This window comes from Gossypium hirsutum, chromosome A02 (genome assembly GCF_007990345.1).
Source record: "Gossypium hirsutum isolate 1008001.06 chromosome A02, Gossypium_hirsutum_v2.1, whole genome shotgun sequence".
In the NCBI taxonomy this organism is placed as follows: Eukaryota; Viridiplantae; Streptophyta; class Magnoliopsida; order Malvales; family Malvaceae; genus Gossypium; species Gossypium hirsutum.
The window spans coordinates 75,610,019-75,625,812 of record NC_053425.1 but is presented as its reverse complement, the minus strand read 5'-3'; the positions used below and the strand labels follow the sequence as shown (position 1 = coordinate 75,625,812).

The window sequence follows — 15,794 nt, the reverse complement described above, 5'->3', positions numbered from 1 at the left end:
TAGACACACGAGCGTGCCTAATTTCGTGTAAGACACACATCCTGTACACACGGGCATGTGACCTGTACTTCTCTGAAAATTGTTCAAGTTTTGGGAAAATTTTGTATGTTTTTGGTTTAGTCCCGACTCTTTTCTAACGCATGCTTTAGGTCTTGAAGACCTTTACAAGGGACTCTATATTGATGTTGATCTCTGATGCTTTGATGTTTATGAAATGAAAGTTAAATGTTTTGATTCGCCTGGTAATGCCTTTAACCCTAGCCTGGCGATGGATACGGGTTAGGGTGTTATATTTTATTGGTATCAGAGCTTTGGTTTAGTTGATTCTAGGACTACCATAGCGTATGTGATTCTAGCTATACATGCCATATTTAAGAACTGTGATAGTGTGATGAACCCTGACATTGAAATATGTTTTTATTAGCAAATGGATCCCGATCGAGCTATAGTGGACGATGTCGAAAGCAATGCGCCTACTCCAGCACAAGAGACGGTGCCATCCGATTCTAGACCAGCTACGAGTAGCCTTCTATCAAATGATGAACGATTGGTTTAGCCAATATATTAGAACCAATCTGGCTGTTCAACAATCTCCACCCCCGATCAATTCTCCGCAAGCTACTACTATACCATCAGTGAATCCGGTTTAGTTAAATAAGCCTCCGGTAGATAAGATTAGAAAGTATGGGGCCGAAGAGTTTGGAGCTACAACAAACAATGATGTTGAAAAGGTCGAGTTCTAGTTAGAGAACATGATAAGAGTGTTTGATGAATTGTCTTTGAATCGGGAAGAATGTATTAAATGTGTCGTTTCACTTCTAGAGATACAATGTATCATTGGTGGAAAACTTCGATACCAGTATTTCTGAGTGAGCGAGGCACCTGGGATTTCTTCCAAGCCGAATTTCGAAAGAAATACATCAGTCAAAGATTCATTGACCAAAAACGTAAAGAGTTTCTCGAGCTTAAACAAGGCCGAGTGTTTGTTATAGAATACGAGTGGAAATTTGTAAGGCTGAGTTAGTATGCTCGAGAATGTGTATCTATGGAAGCAATAATGTGCAAAAGATTTGAAGATGGATTAAACGAGGATATCCGTTTGTTAGTAGGGATTCTAGAGATTAAAAAATTTGTTGTGCTTGTTAAACAAGCATGTAAAGCTGAAGATCTCGAGAAAGAGAAAAGACAAGTCCATTATGAAGCTAGAGAATTGTGAAAGAGATCATCTGGCAAATCATTTCAGTCTGTATTAAAGAAATTTAGAGATGATAATAGCTGTTCAAAGGCTAATGTGGGGCATTCGAATAGAGATCGTGCTAGATCGCAGTCAAACTTCAAAGCTCCAGCTACATCCGTTGCCAGTGTCGGAAATGCTAAATTTGATCGCCCTGAGTGCAAGCATTATGGTAAAAGTTATCCCGGTAATTGTAGACTGTATGATCGGGCCTGTTTCAGATGTGGATCGTTAGACCATTTTATCCGTGATTGCCCAAAATCTGTCGAGCAAGAAAGTGTGCAAAATTTGAGTCCTAGTGCCAATGCTTCTCGTGGTAGACCTCCTAGAAATATGGGAAATGTAAGTGGCAGTCAGAGAGGGACAAAAGACACAACTGTTAGATCCGAGGCTCGTGCACCTGCCAGAGCCTATGCCATCAGAGCTCGTGAGGAAGCTTCGTAACTAGATGTGATTACGGGTACATTTACTCTTTATGATACTTCTGTGATTGCTTTGAAAGATCCTAGATCGACACATTCATATATATGCATGAACTTAGTGAAAAGTAAGACTTTGCCTGTAGAGTGTACTGAATTTGTAATTAGAGTTTCGAACCCCTAGGTAGATGTGTTTTTGTTGATAAAGTCTGCAAGAATTATCCGTTAATGTTTCGAGACAATTGTTTTCCGGCTGATCTGATGCTGTTGCCCTTTGATGAATTTGATATAATCCTGGGTATAGATTGGTTAACTTTGCATGATGTTGTTGTGAACTGCCAATGAAAAACTATTGATTTGAGATGCAAAAACAATGAAATAATCAGAATTGAATCTAGTGATTTGAATGGATTGCCTGCTGTGATATCTTCGACGAAAGCTTTGAGTATGGTGAGAAAGGGTTGTGAAGCTTATTTTGCATATGTGATTGATTCGAAAGTGTCAGAAAAGAAAGTTGAATCAGTGCTGGTTGTATGCGAGTTTCTTGATGTGTTTCCTGAAGAACTTTCGGGATTACCTCCAGTTAGAGAAGTAGAATTTGGCATTGAACTGGTACCTGTTACTACTCTGATTTTGATAGCTTCGTATAGAATGGCTCTGATCGAACTAAAAGAATTAAAGTCTTAGTTTCAAGAATTGACTGATAGAGGATTTGCTAGACTAAGTTTCTCACCTTGGGGTGCTCCGGTTCTATTCGTGAAAAAGAAAGACGGAACGATAAGAATGTGTATAGATTATCGTCAGTTGAACAAAGTGACTATCAAGAATAAGTATCCTCTGCCCCATATTGATGATTTGTTTGATCAGTTGAAAGGAGCTGCTGTGTTTTTGAAAATAGATTTGAGATCAGGCTATTATCAGTTGCAATTGAAAGACTCAGACATTACGAAAACTGCTTTCAAAACGAGGTACGGTCACTATGAATTTTTAGTTATGCCTTTCGAATTGACTAACGCACCTTCTATTTTTATGGATTTGATGAATAGAATTTTCAGACCGTATCTAAATCAATTTGTTGTTGTATTCATTGATGACATATTGATTTATTCACGTGATGAATCTGAACATACCGAGGAATTGAGATTAGTGCACAGATTTTACGAGATAAACAGTTATATGCAAAGTTCAGTAAATGTGAATTCTGGTTGTGAGAAGTTGGTTTTTTGGGTCATACTATATCAGCATCTGGTATCTAAGTTGATCCGAGCAAGATTTCAACTACTCTGGATTGGAAACCTCCGAGGAATGTCTTGAAGTCTGTAGTTTTCTGGGACTTGTCGGTTATTATAGAAGGTTCATAAAAGGCTTTTCTATGATTGCGACCCCGTTAACGAAGTTACTTCAGAAAAATGTGAAGTTTGAATGGTCTGAAAAGTGTCAAAGCAGCTTTGATCAGTTGAAAACTTTGTTGACTGAAGCTCCGGTATTGGTACAACCCGATCTATAGTGACGCTTCGTTGATTGGTTTGGGATGTGTTTTGATGCAAGAAGGTAAAGTCATTGCTTATGCTTCGAGAAAATTGAAGCCACATGAAAAGAACTATTCGACACACGATCTTGAGTTAGCTGTGATTGTATTTGCTTTAAAGATTTGGCGCCACTATCTGTTTGGTGAGAAATGTCAAGTGTATTTTGATCATAAGAGTTTGAAATATTTGATGACTCAGAAAGATTTGAATCTGCAACAGAGAAGGTGGTTAGAACTGCTAAAAGACTACGACCTTGTGATTAATTATCATCTGGGTAAGGCAAATGTTGTTGTAGATGCGTTAAGTCGAAAATCTTTATTTGCTCTGTAATGACCCGAATTTTTACAGTTATCAAAAAAGTGCATTTTTGGGTCTCCGTTTCTGAAAAATAGATTTGTAAATATTTATTAAAAATATTTACGAAGTTAAGAGAGTGATTAATTAAAGTTTAATGAAGCAAATTAGCTTTAATAAAGGATAATTAGATAAAAAGATTAAATTGAATGAAGTGTGAAAGTTTAATTATAGGATAAAGAAATTGAAAGGACTAAATAAGTAAATAAGCCAAAGGAGTGCCAAGTGTATGGCAAAAATAAAATACATGTGTAATAAGTATTATACATACATTTGTAATACATGTATGTATTTACTTATTATTTAAGTAAATAATTAATGTATTTATTATTATTAAATTGATATTATATGATGAATAGATTAAATAAAGACAAGTGTATGGTAATGATTTGGTACAAATGTATTAATAAAAAAATACATACATTTATAATATATGTATTTGATATTAAATGGCTATTTATTATTTAGTGAAAGATATTTATGAAATAAATAATTATATTATAATATATTTATATGATAAATAAATATAAAATAACAAGTGTATGGTGGGGATGAAATACAAATGTAATAATATATGTGTGCCCAAGTGTAAAATAAATATTTGATATTAAGTAGATATTTAATAAAGTCATTATTATTATTATTATTATATATATATAAAGTAAAACAAAAAGAAAGGGAAAGAAGAAAGGAAGCAAACAATGAGACGAAACAGGGGAAAGAAAGGAATGAAAGAAAAATAAAAGGAAAATTGGGGTTTTTGAAGCCTTAAGTTTTACTAGGTAAATCAATTTGATGTTTATGAAATTCTAGAGAAGAGTACTACATGAATTATATCAAAAGTTAGGGAGTTAATGAATTTTTATGTGTTGATTAAGTTGAACAAAAAGATGAATAAAGGGCTAAATTGATAGAAATTCAAGTTAGAAATGAAATAAGGATTGAATTGTAAAGTGATTCATAAGTTTTATGCTTTAAGGACTAAATTGAAAGAATTTCGAAATTATGGTTTTATGATGAAAAATAGATAATTATGTCTAAATTTGGTTAAAAATTGAGTAGAAATAAAGTATGAATTAAGATAGAAAAGTAAGTGAATTTAGTTAGGATTAAATTGAAATTAAAGTAGAAAATCAACATTTTGCATTAAGACTGTTTGGGACAGCAGCAGTAGTTTAAGTTTAAAAAATCACCAAAAATTGTATAAATTTAATTATAGGATTAATAAAACATGGAATTAAATCTTATTGAGTCTAATTTCATATAGAAGAAACGGTTTAAGCAATTGAATTGTAAATTATAAGATATAATGAGTTTTGTGAGACAATGTCAGAATGAATTCCGGTTCCCCTGTTCTGACTTTGAAAAATCACCAAAAATTGAATAAAAATAATTAGAGGCTTAAAGTTATATTTTTAGAATTCATAATGAGTATATTTTAAGTAGAAATCAACGGGAATATTATCCGAGCTCTGTATTGTGAGATAATTAATTTTTAGTGAAGAAGGGTCGAAACTGTCAGACAGCAGAATAGGGGTGAATTTAAAGAATAAACTGTACCTAATGGATAAACTAAAAATTCTTAAAATTTTATGGTAATAATATATATGAGTCTAGTTTCAGGGAAAATTAACGGATCTTAATTTGGAGTTCCTTAGCTCGAGTTATAAATAATTTAGTCACTATGACACAGATGGACAGCTTGAATATTCATAAAAGTAAATAATAAAAATTATAGATAATGTTACTTACAAGTGTGTTATATACACTAAGGATGTGGAATGGAGAGGAGGAGGAGGAAAAATATGTATGAATATTCATCTAGCATGGCTAATTTGCATGTTTTAGGCTCAGGGACTAAATTGAATAAAAGTAAAACTTTATGGGTAATTTTGTAAAAATGTCAAAATGACCAAATTGCATGAAATGGATTATTTTATTATTTAAATTACAAAATTGAATGAAATTATTAATTTAGTTCAAGATCGAGGGAAAACATGTTTTAGGGATTAAATTGAAAAGTGTTGAAATTATGGAAAATTCTGATATTTTTTATAGAATTCATGGATTGTTATCAATATGTATGAGAATAATATCTAGAAATAAGGATTAAATTGCAAGAATTTTATTTTTCTGACCCTAAGGATGAAATCGTCATTAATTAAAAGTTTAAGGGCAAAATGGTAATTTTTCCTAGAGCATTAATTAAATGCATTAGAATATGAAATGAATGAAAATGATGATCAAATTTATTTATAAAGATCCAGACGACTCAAAAATGAGACTTGATCGTGAAAAATAAAAGATATCAGATTAATAAAATTATAAACACAAATAAGCAATGAGGTAAGTTTGTGTAACTTGAATTGTATTTTAAATACTTGAAATATTTGGTTATGTGATGAAAATATGATTTGAATGTTCAATTCATGATAATTGATGAAATATTGCTAATACTCGATATAAATTGAAAATAAAGCCCGGTTGAATGAAAGGAAAATTCGATGGATCTCTGAAAAGGAATTGACGGTAAAAAGGATCTAGCCCGGACGGGTGATCCTATTCTAATACAGCCCTCCCGAAGAATACGTGTAAAATGGATTTAGCCCCGACGGGTAATCCGAATTAGGGTCTGAATTTAGCCTGGACTAGTAATTCTAATCCAAGCTCATTAGAGTAATTGTCATTGCAGGGGATTTAGCCTGGACTGGTAATCCCACTGTAAGGATGAGATTTGCGGGAGTGTGCTCTCTGATATGAAATGTGTAAGACCATGGTTGAAAGATACCATGGCAACCTGATATGAAATGTGTAAGACCATGGTTGAAAGATACCATGGCAACCTGATATGAAATGTGTAAGACCATGGTTGAAAAATACCATGGCAACGTGATATGAAATGAATAAGACCATGGTTGAAAGATACCATGGCAACGTGACATGAAAAGAATAAGACCATGGTTGAAAGATACCATGGCAACATGAAAGAAAATGAATGAGTAAGACCATAGTTGAAAGACACTATGGCATTATGTCAAAGATAAATAAGACCGTGGATGGGAGACGCTATGACATCTATTGAAGAATTGGTATTCAGGTAATACTTATCAGATGACGAATGGTTATATGAAATGGTTGTGTGAAATGTTTACAAGAACTGGTCATATGGAAATATATGTACAAAATAGTTGTATGAAATAATTATAAAGATAAATAAATGAAATAAGTATAAGTACATGGAATATAATTTATGTCAAGTTTGATATAAACTATTACCGGAATAAATATACATAAAATATATGGAAATGATAGAGCATGAAATATTGATATAATGAAATGAATGATATATGCTTATGAAGAAACGGTAAGAGCATGATATGTTTCATGACATGTACATATATGATTATCTTTGATATGTTGATACAAGAAAATTATGTAAGTTGAGACTATTATTAAACTCAAGTGCGATATGTAGAGAAAATAAGTATATCAATGTTGAATGTAGATGAAATGTGTGCAAGTATACTAACAATGATGTTGTTTGACGCTTAGACAAGTGCCAAACTATTGATTGAATGGTAACATGTTTAATTATAAGGAGCATTGAAATAGTAAGTACTTAGATGAAAATAAAATTTAAGATTTTTCAAATTTTTTTATAATCCCGATTTAATTCCGGTTGGTTTCTAATGTGTGTTTAGGGCTTCGAGGGCCCAATAGAGAGGCGTTATGTTTATTTCTAAAATATGAATAATAAATGACTTAGAATTATCTGAAAATGTTCAGTAAACTCTGGTAATGCCTCGTACCCTATTCCGGTAATGGATACGGGTAGGGGGTGTTACATGCTCTGAGTACGATGAATGCTCATTTGGTTCTATCCGATGATGGTTCAGTTTTATCTTAATTGAAAGCAAGACCTTTGTTCTTATAGCAGATTATCGAAGCTTAGAAGATTGATAATGAAATTTTAGCTAAATGAACTCAGTGTGATGTAGAGTCTGATTTAGAATTCAGACTTGATAAAGATGATTGTTTGAGATTTCGAGATAGAATTTGTGTCCCGAGAAATCTAGAGATAATTCAGATGATTTTGAGTGAAGCTCATAACAGTCGGTTATCTGTGCATCTGGGTAGTACGAAAATGTAGAATGATCTGAAACCGTATTACTGGTGGTCTGAAATGAAAAGAGATATTTTTGACTTTGTTTCAAAATGTTTGATTTGTCAGCAAGTTAAAGCTGAACATTAGGTGTCATCTGGTTTGTTACAACCGATTATGGTTTCGAAATGGAAATGGGATAAAGTGATAATGGATTTTGTTTTGGGTTTACCCTATCTCTGAGAAAGAAAGATGCTATCTGGGTTGTAGTTGATCGATTGACGAAATCAGCTCATTTCTTCTGGTTCGATTCGATTACTCGCTTGATACATTAGCTGAGTTATACATTTCTAATATCGTGAGATTGCATTGTGTGCCTTTGTCTATAGTGTCAGACAGAGACTCGAGATTCACATCACGATTCTGGAAGAAATTACAAGATGCTTTGGGTACTAAATTGCACTTCAGTACTATTTTTCACCCGCAAACGGATGGTCAATCTGAGCGGATTATTCAGATACTCGAGGATATGTTGAGATGTTACATTCTTGAGTTTGAAGGTACGTGGGAACAATATTTGCCCTTGATTGAATTCACTTATAATAATAGTTTTCAGTCGAGCATTAAAATGACACCGTACAAAGCTTTATATGGTCCCAAATGTCGTACACCTTTGTATTGGACGGAACTCAGTGAAAATAAGATTCACGGGGTTGATTTGATAAAAGAAACTGAGTAGAAAGTGAAAGTCCAGAAATCTGTTTCATGTAGCTTGGCAGGGAAATTTTGAGGCATGGGTACAGGATCCTTTACATTTAAGGCCGATTGCTCATGCAATTTGGGATCCTCATTTTGGTCAACCGGGGGTGGAAGCTTTTACTAGAGGGGGCACTCCTGGTCCAATGAATATCGCTTACTCTGGTTTATCAGTAGTGGTATACAATCGGGTTACGTACTAATGAAGATCTTTATACTGGAGCCCTTTTTCTATTACTTCTTTCTACTCTATCCTTAATAGCGGGTTGGTTACACCTACAACCAAAATGGAAACCGAGCATTTCGTGGTTTAAAAATGTCGAATCTCATCTCAATCATCATTTGTCAGGACTATTTGGAGTAAGTTCCTTGGCTTGGACAAGGCACTTAGTCCATGTCACTATTCCTGGATCCGGGGGGGAATATGTTCGATGGAATAATTTCTTAGATGTATTACCCCATCCCTAAGGGTTAGGCCCATTTTTTTTAGGTCAGTGGAATCTTTATGCTCAAAACCCCGATTCAAGTAGTCATTTATTTGGTACCTTCCAAGGATCAGGAACTGCTATTCTAACCCTTTTCGGGGGATTCCATCCACAAATGCAAAGTTTATGGTTGACTGATATTGCACACCATCATTTAGCTATTGCAATTCTTTTCCTAATAGCGGGCCACATGTATAGAACTAACTTCGGAATTGGTCACAGTATAAAAGATCTTTTAGAAGCACATATTCCTCCAGGAGGACGATTGGGGAGGAGGCATAAGGGTCTTTATGACACAATCAATAATTCGATTCATTTTCAATTAGGCCTTGCTCTAGCTTCTTTAGGGGTTATTACGTCCTTGGTAGCTCAACACATGTACTCTTTACCTGCTTATGCATTCATAGCACAAGACTTTACTACTCAAGCTGCGTTATATACCTATCACCAATACATCGCAGGATTCATCATGACAAGAGCTTTTGCCCACAGAGCTATATTTTTTATTAGAGATTGCAATCTGGAACAGAATGAGGATAATGTATTGGCAAGAATGTTAGACCATAAAGAAGCTATCATATCCCATTTAAGTTGGGCCAGCCTCTTTCTGGGATTCCATACTTTGGGACTTTATGTCCATAATGATGTCATGCTTGCTTTTGGGACTCCGGAGAAACAAATCTTGATCAAACCCATATTTTCCCAATGGATCCAATCTGCTCATGGTAAAACTTCATACGGGTTCGATGTGCTTTTATCTTCAACAAATGGCCCAGCATTCAATGCGGGTCGAAGCATATGGTTGCCTGGCTGGTTAAATGCTGTTAATGAAAATAGTAATTCACTATTCTTAACAATAGGTCCTGGAGACTTCTTGGTTCATCATGCTGATCATCAGAAATCTTATGTGGATTTGAGAAGAAAAGATATTGAATTTGAAATAGGTGACAAAGTTTTTTTGAAAGTATCCCCATGGAAGAATGTTCTTCCCTTCAGTAGAAAAGGCAAATTGAGTCCAAGACTCATTGGGCCGTATGAGCTTATCGAGCGTATTGAGCTAGTAGCATATAGATTATTTTTGCCACCAGAGTTAGAAAAGATTCATGATGTGTTTCACATATCGATGCTTCGACAATACAGATTTGATCCTTCACATGTGATTCCTCCATCTGAGATTGAAATTCAGTCTGATATGACTTACAAAGAAAAGCCGATCCATATCTTAGCCTGCGAGGTTAAAGAACTGCGAAATAAGAAGATTCCGTTAGTAAAAGTGATATGGCATCGACACTGTATTGAAGAGGCCACTAAGAGCCTGAAGATGCTATGAGACGACAATATCTGAATCTGTTTAACGGTAAGATTTTCGGGGATGAAAATCCCTAAAGGGGAGAATTGTAATAGTCTAATTTTGACCCTATTCAGAACAGTGGTTTCGGGACCACATATCCGAGTAAAAAAATAGTTAAATATTATTTTTCATGCTTATGATGTGTGAATTAGCATATGTGAAAGTTTCATCTGAAAATTCGATTGTTTGTGTGCTTAATTTGATAAAAGGACCTAATTGCGTAAAATGTAACAGTTGCCTGCTACTTGTTAAAAGTGCTTATTTGATTTGGCTTTATAAATGAGAGGTCATTATTATGTTATTTGACCATTAAAAGCATGAGTGGACATATATGGCCATATTATATTGGTTTATTTATGTTTTAATGAAAGGGCAAAATGGTAAAACAATTATTAAATGAATTATAACTAAAATAAAGTTATGAAATTATGGTCATTTTGTTCATCCATGACCTGAAAACACAAACGAAAGAAAAGAAAAAGGCTTGCTAGGGATTGACAATATTAAGCTTTGATTTAGGTACGTTTTTGTTTCGATTTTTGATAATTTCTACGTTTTTGTAATCGTTGCTTCGTATACTATCAAACCCATGCCTCAATTTCTAATTTTGATCATGATTTTGAAATGTGCCATTGATGAAATTATGAGTTTTGTGAAGTTAGATGTTGATAAATGAAAGTTTGATGTTGGGTTTACATGTTTTATCTTTGGATTTTTGATGAAATTTAGTAATCTGGGCTAAATTGTAAAAATATTATTTTGAGGGACTAAAATTTGAAATAAATGAAATGTCTGGACTTGTATGAGTGCTATGAGAATTCGGCTAAGCTTGTGTATAAGCAAATTATGTGTATTTTGTGATTTTGTGAATTAGGGACTAAAGTGTCAAAATGTGAAAATATGAGGGCTAGTTTACAAAAATGCATTAATTGTGTGTATATCGATTATTTTGAATGATTGTGTTATTGAATAAGTTAAATTTGAATTGATTTAGATCGAGAACTAAAGAATATGGAATTAGATCAGGGAAAGTCAAAAGTCGTCGAGTAACCGATTCAGTTTATCCGAATTCGTACGAGGTAAGTCGATATACAAATAAGCTTGTTTAAATTGAATTATTATTATTCATGTGATATTGAATTGTGATGAATGAATGTCCGAGCTAAATATATGCTATCTGAGAAATATCGACAAAGTTCTGACTTCTGAAGAGCCCTATAAAAACCTCAGGAATAGTTAGGATACATATGTCATGACATAGGATTTCGTTATGGAATTTTGTGTAAGACCACGTCTGGGACGTTGGTATCGACTTTTGTTTACATGTAAGACCATGTCTGGGACATCAGCTCGTATCTGATTTCGTGTAAGACCTTGTCTGGGAAAGAGGCATCGATGTTTGATTACATGTAAGACCACATCTGGGATGTTGGCATTGTATATGTTCTCTGAGCTATCCTCGTATCCTTACGTTTCCGAATGGTTCAAACGGGCATTCCGAGAAAATGAATAACTTTGTGAAATCATATCAGATTCAGGTATATTTACTTTGTATAGCCTATTTGAGAAAGAAATGTAAGTATTTGAATATGAGATTTGTGTAAGCATTTGTATACAAAGTATAAATGATTTGATGATACATATTTGCTTTGAATGATATTTTATTTGTATATAGCTTACTAAGCTTTTAAAAGCTAACTTTGTATGTGTTTGCATTGTTTTATAGATATCGAAGCTACTGTGAGCTTGGGGATTGTCGAGGATTGTCGAGGATTGTCTCCACACTATCGAACCTTATTTTGGTACTTTTGAACATGTATATATTGAGGTATGGCATGTATAGGTTAGAAGTGTTTAAATTATGTTTTGAGATGTATATATATAGTCGTGTGATGTGGCTTGGTATGGATATGATTATGATATGGTTTTTGGTATATGAAATGTGAGGCAATATGATATATTTGGTATGTCTATGTATGGATACAAGAAATGGTAAATGATGAGAATTTTGGTAAGTTTTAAATATGAGATTGAATAATGTATTGATCATATGTTTAGGTATGATTTTAGTTTAAGTTTTGTTATGAATTGATTGATGAATTGAGAATTGAAATGACTGATAATGTATACCATGAATTATGTATGGTTTGGTATAGATATTGGCTAAAATGGTTGTGCATATATGTTTGGTTTGGTGTTTGTAGGTTGACCCAAATTGGAGTGGCAAATTGGCTATTCAAATGGCCTATTTTGTCTACATGGCTAGAGACACGGGCGTGTGTCTTAGCCGTGTATGAAACATTGCTATGTGGCATGGTTGTGTGTCCTCTGGGGACTTACAATTTGTAAGTCAGGCTGGGCAAGGCCAAGGCACACGGGCATATGGCTAGCCGTGTGGCCCAAGTTAGTTTCGACCACGGCCACGGCACACGAGCGTGTCTTGTAGCCGTGTGAGCATTTCTTGTAGCTGTGTGAGTAAGTCAATATGTATGCCCTATTTTGACACGGCCTAGACAAACGGGCGTGTCTGATGCCGTGTAAGGCACACGGCCTGTACACACGGGCGTGTGACCTGTACTTCTTTGAAAAAATTTTAAGATTTGAGAAAATTTTGTATGTATTCAATTTAGTCTAGACTCTTTTCTGTCGCATGTTTTAGGTTTTGAAGACCTTTATAAGGGACTCTATATTGATATTGATCTCTGATGCTTTGATGTTTATGAAATGGAAGTTAAATGTTCCGATTAGTCCGGAATTACCTTTAACCCTAGTTCGACGATAGATACGGGATAGGGGGTTACATAAAATGTGAAATAAATGAAATGTATGGACTTGTATGAGCATAAGGAAGATTCAGCCTAAGCATAGTGTATTCAAATTTTGCATGTTTTGTGTTTTGTGCAATTTGGACTAAATTGTAAGAAGTGTAAAATATGAAAGGTAAAATAGTAATTTTCCTATTTATGTGTTTTTGGACAAAATTGAGTGAAATTATGTTTGAATGAGTTTAATTTTAATATGTTTAGATCAAGAACCAAAGAAATCGGATTTGGATCGGGGGAAAACCAAAGTTGTCGATTAGTCGTCCCATTCTGATTATTGTTGTCCGAGGTAAGTTTATAGGCAAATAGATGTTATGTTATTTCATTAAATACGAACTATATATGTTGAAATGAATAATGTGATATTATATATGTGGAAGCTGAATAAGTATAATCTTAAAAGCTATGTGTACGAGTTCGATTCGATCGAGTTACGACGTCCGAAAGCCCCGTACGAACCTTAGGAATAGCTAGGATACATATGTCATGACATAGGATTTTCGATATGTGTTTTCGTGTAAGACCACGTCTGGGACATTGGCATCAATATGTGATTATGTGTAAGACCATGTTGGGGACATTGGCATCGTATTTGATTCGTGTAAGACCCTATCTGGGATAGCGGCATCAATATGTGATTGCATGTAAGACCACGTATGGGACGTTGGCATTGTACGATATGCGTGATTATCCGAGTATCCTATTCAATTCCAAATGGTTCAACGGCAATAATTAGTTAAGACCGAATGAAAAATTGAGTTAAAAGGTTCAGATACGTATTCATACTAAGTTATGAAATTATGGTAAGTTATGAATTGATGACATAAATGGTACTTGTTAATGTGAACTACATGTATGCATATGTGAAAGTATACATTCGGTTTAATGGTGTATTCATGATGCAAATGAAAGTATATGTGTATATGAAAATTATAATTGGTCAAATGCTTAATATATTTGACCTTGTAAATGTGATTTATTTGTATTCATCTATGAATGAGTATATTCGGACAAGGGTATATATGTGATTTTAGAAGTTAAAAATAATTATGATATTAACTACATGTGTATTTGATCCATTTAGATTTGAAGTATAGTTATATGATTGATAAATGCATTTTTGTACGTTTGAAAATGTATATGAATATGATACAATGATTCGATTTTGTTATAATGAATTATAAATGTTACTGAGTTATTTATTTGCTTATGACTTACTAAGCTATGATAGCTTACTGTGGGTGTATGTTTGACTCTGATTTATAGATTTTGGATTCAAGTTACGAGCTCGAGGATCGTCAGCAAAGTCTATCATACTATCGACTGTTTTTGGTATTTTATAAGTTTGAACTTGAACCTATGGCATGTTTAGGCTATATTATATTTGGTTAAGTTTGAAGTTGTGTATATATTAAGCCATACAAAAATGGCTAATATGTTATGTGAGTATATGAAACTTTAGTCAAGTTTATATGTGTTATATGCATTGAAAATGGTTGGTGATTTTGGTTGTGTGTTTGGTTGATTCGATTATGGTTTATGCATAGATAAAAGTATAGATGAACTTGGTTGATATGTTTTGTTAGGGTGTTATTATGTGAGTTGGTATTAAAGAATATTTGGTTATATCCAAACATGATTGGAGTTTATTTTGATATGCATATTATATGGTATGTTTTGTCTTTATGAATGGTTTATTGATTTGGTTTAGTAATGGAGAAAAATGATAATGATTTATATATATATTTGAATGTGTATTAGTTATTTTGATTCAGTTTGTAATGGCAATGTATGTGCATATATTGTGCTTGAGTGGTTGGCTAATTAAGCACGATTCATAAAGACAAATAATGAGTACGTTATATGACTGTTTTGATTAATATGCTTGGTTTGAGGTACGGTAATAAAAGACTAAAATGGTAGGTTTTATATTGAGTTGAAAATGTGCCATATTTGAGGTTCGGCAAGTGTGCTTAAATCATGTCATTATGTGTGTATATTTATGTTAATATTATAATTGTAGTATTGAATATTAGTGGATTAAGTTAGACTATGAAAATTTGATTAATGAATGTGGTTTTTGTGTCGGTGTCAAATGGCATATTACTTGAATGTTTTGGTCAGTTTATTTGAGTAGTTTAATTGGTTAAGTTGATGATATATTCAGCATATGCTAAGTAGAATATTATATATATGTATCTATGTTATGCAATTGTTGTAGTTAGGTAAACAAATGTTATAATTGTACGTTATTTTTTGATAGATGAAATAGACATAATGGTACATGTTATTTATATGCAATGAAATGATGTATGTTTGCATGTTTTAAAGTATGTACATTTAGTTTATAAGTTTATAAGTTATTTTATATTTAAATTATTTGAATGCCATAAATGTTAAGTATACATATATGATTGGTATATGAAATGAAATATACTTGGTTATGAGTTAAGCATTCGATTTCCATGCTTCCTTTGTTGTATTGATTGAATATAAATTTGGAAATTGTATGAATTATAGAATCGAAGCATGTTAGATTGGTTTAAAATTTTACTAGATGATTAACATTGAAATGAAAGTCTGGTCTGAGTTGTATTATGATCAGTAATGCCTCGTAACCCCATTCAGGTGATGGATACGGGTTAAGGGTGTTACATTTGATTGGAATCAAAGCTACGATTTAGTTGATTCTAGGACTAACGTAGCGCGCGTGAGTCTAGCTATACATGCCATATTATATAC

The 15,794-nt window shown here is 33.4% G+C and overlaps 1 pseudogene; it reads left to right on the top strand.

Annotated features, from left to right (window-relative positions):
• Positions 1 to 427: 427 nt before the first annotated feature.
• The window catches only part of LOC121211373 (photosystem I P700 chlorophyll a apoprotein A2-like), a 57,751-nt pseudogene continuing 42,384 nt past the window's right edge, over positions 428 to 15,794 (top strand).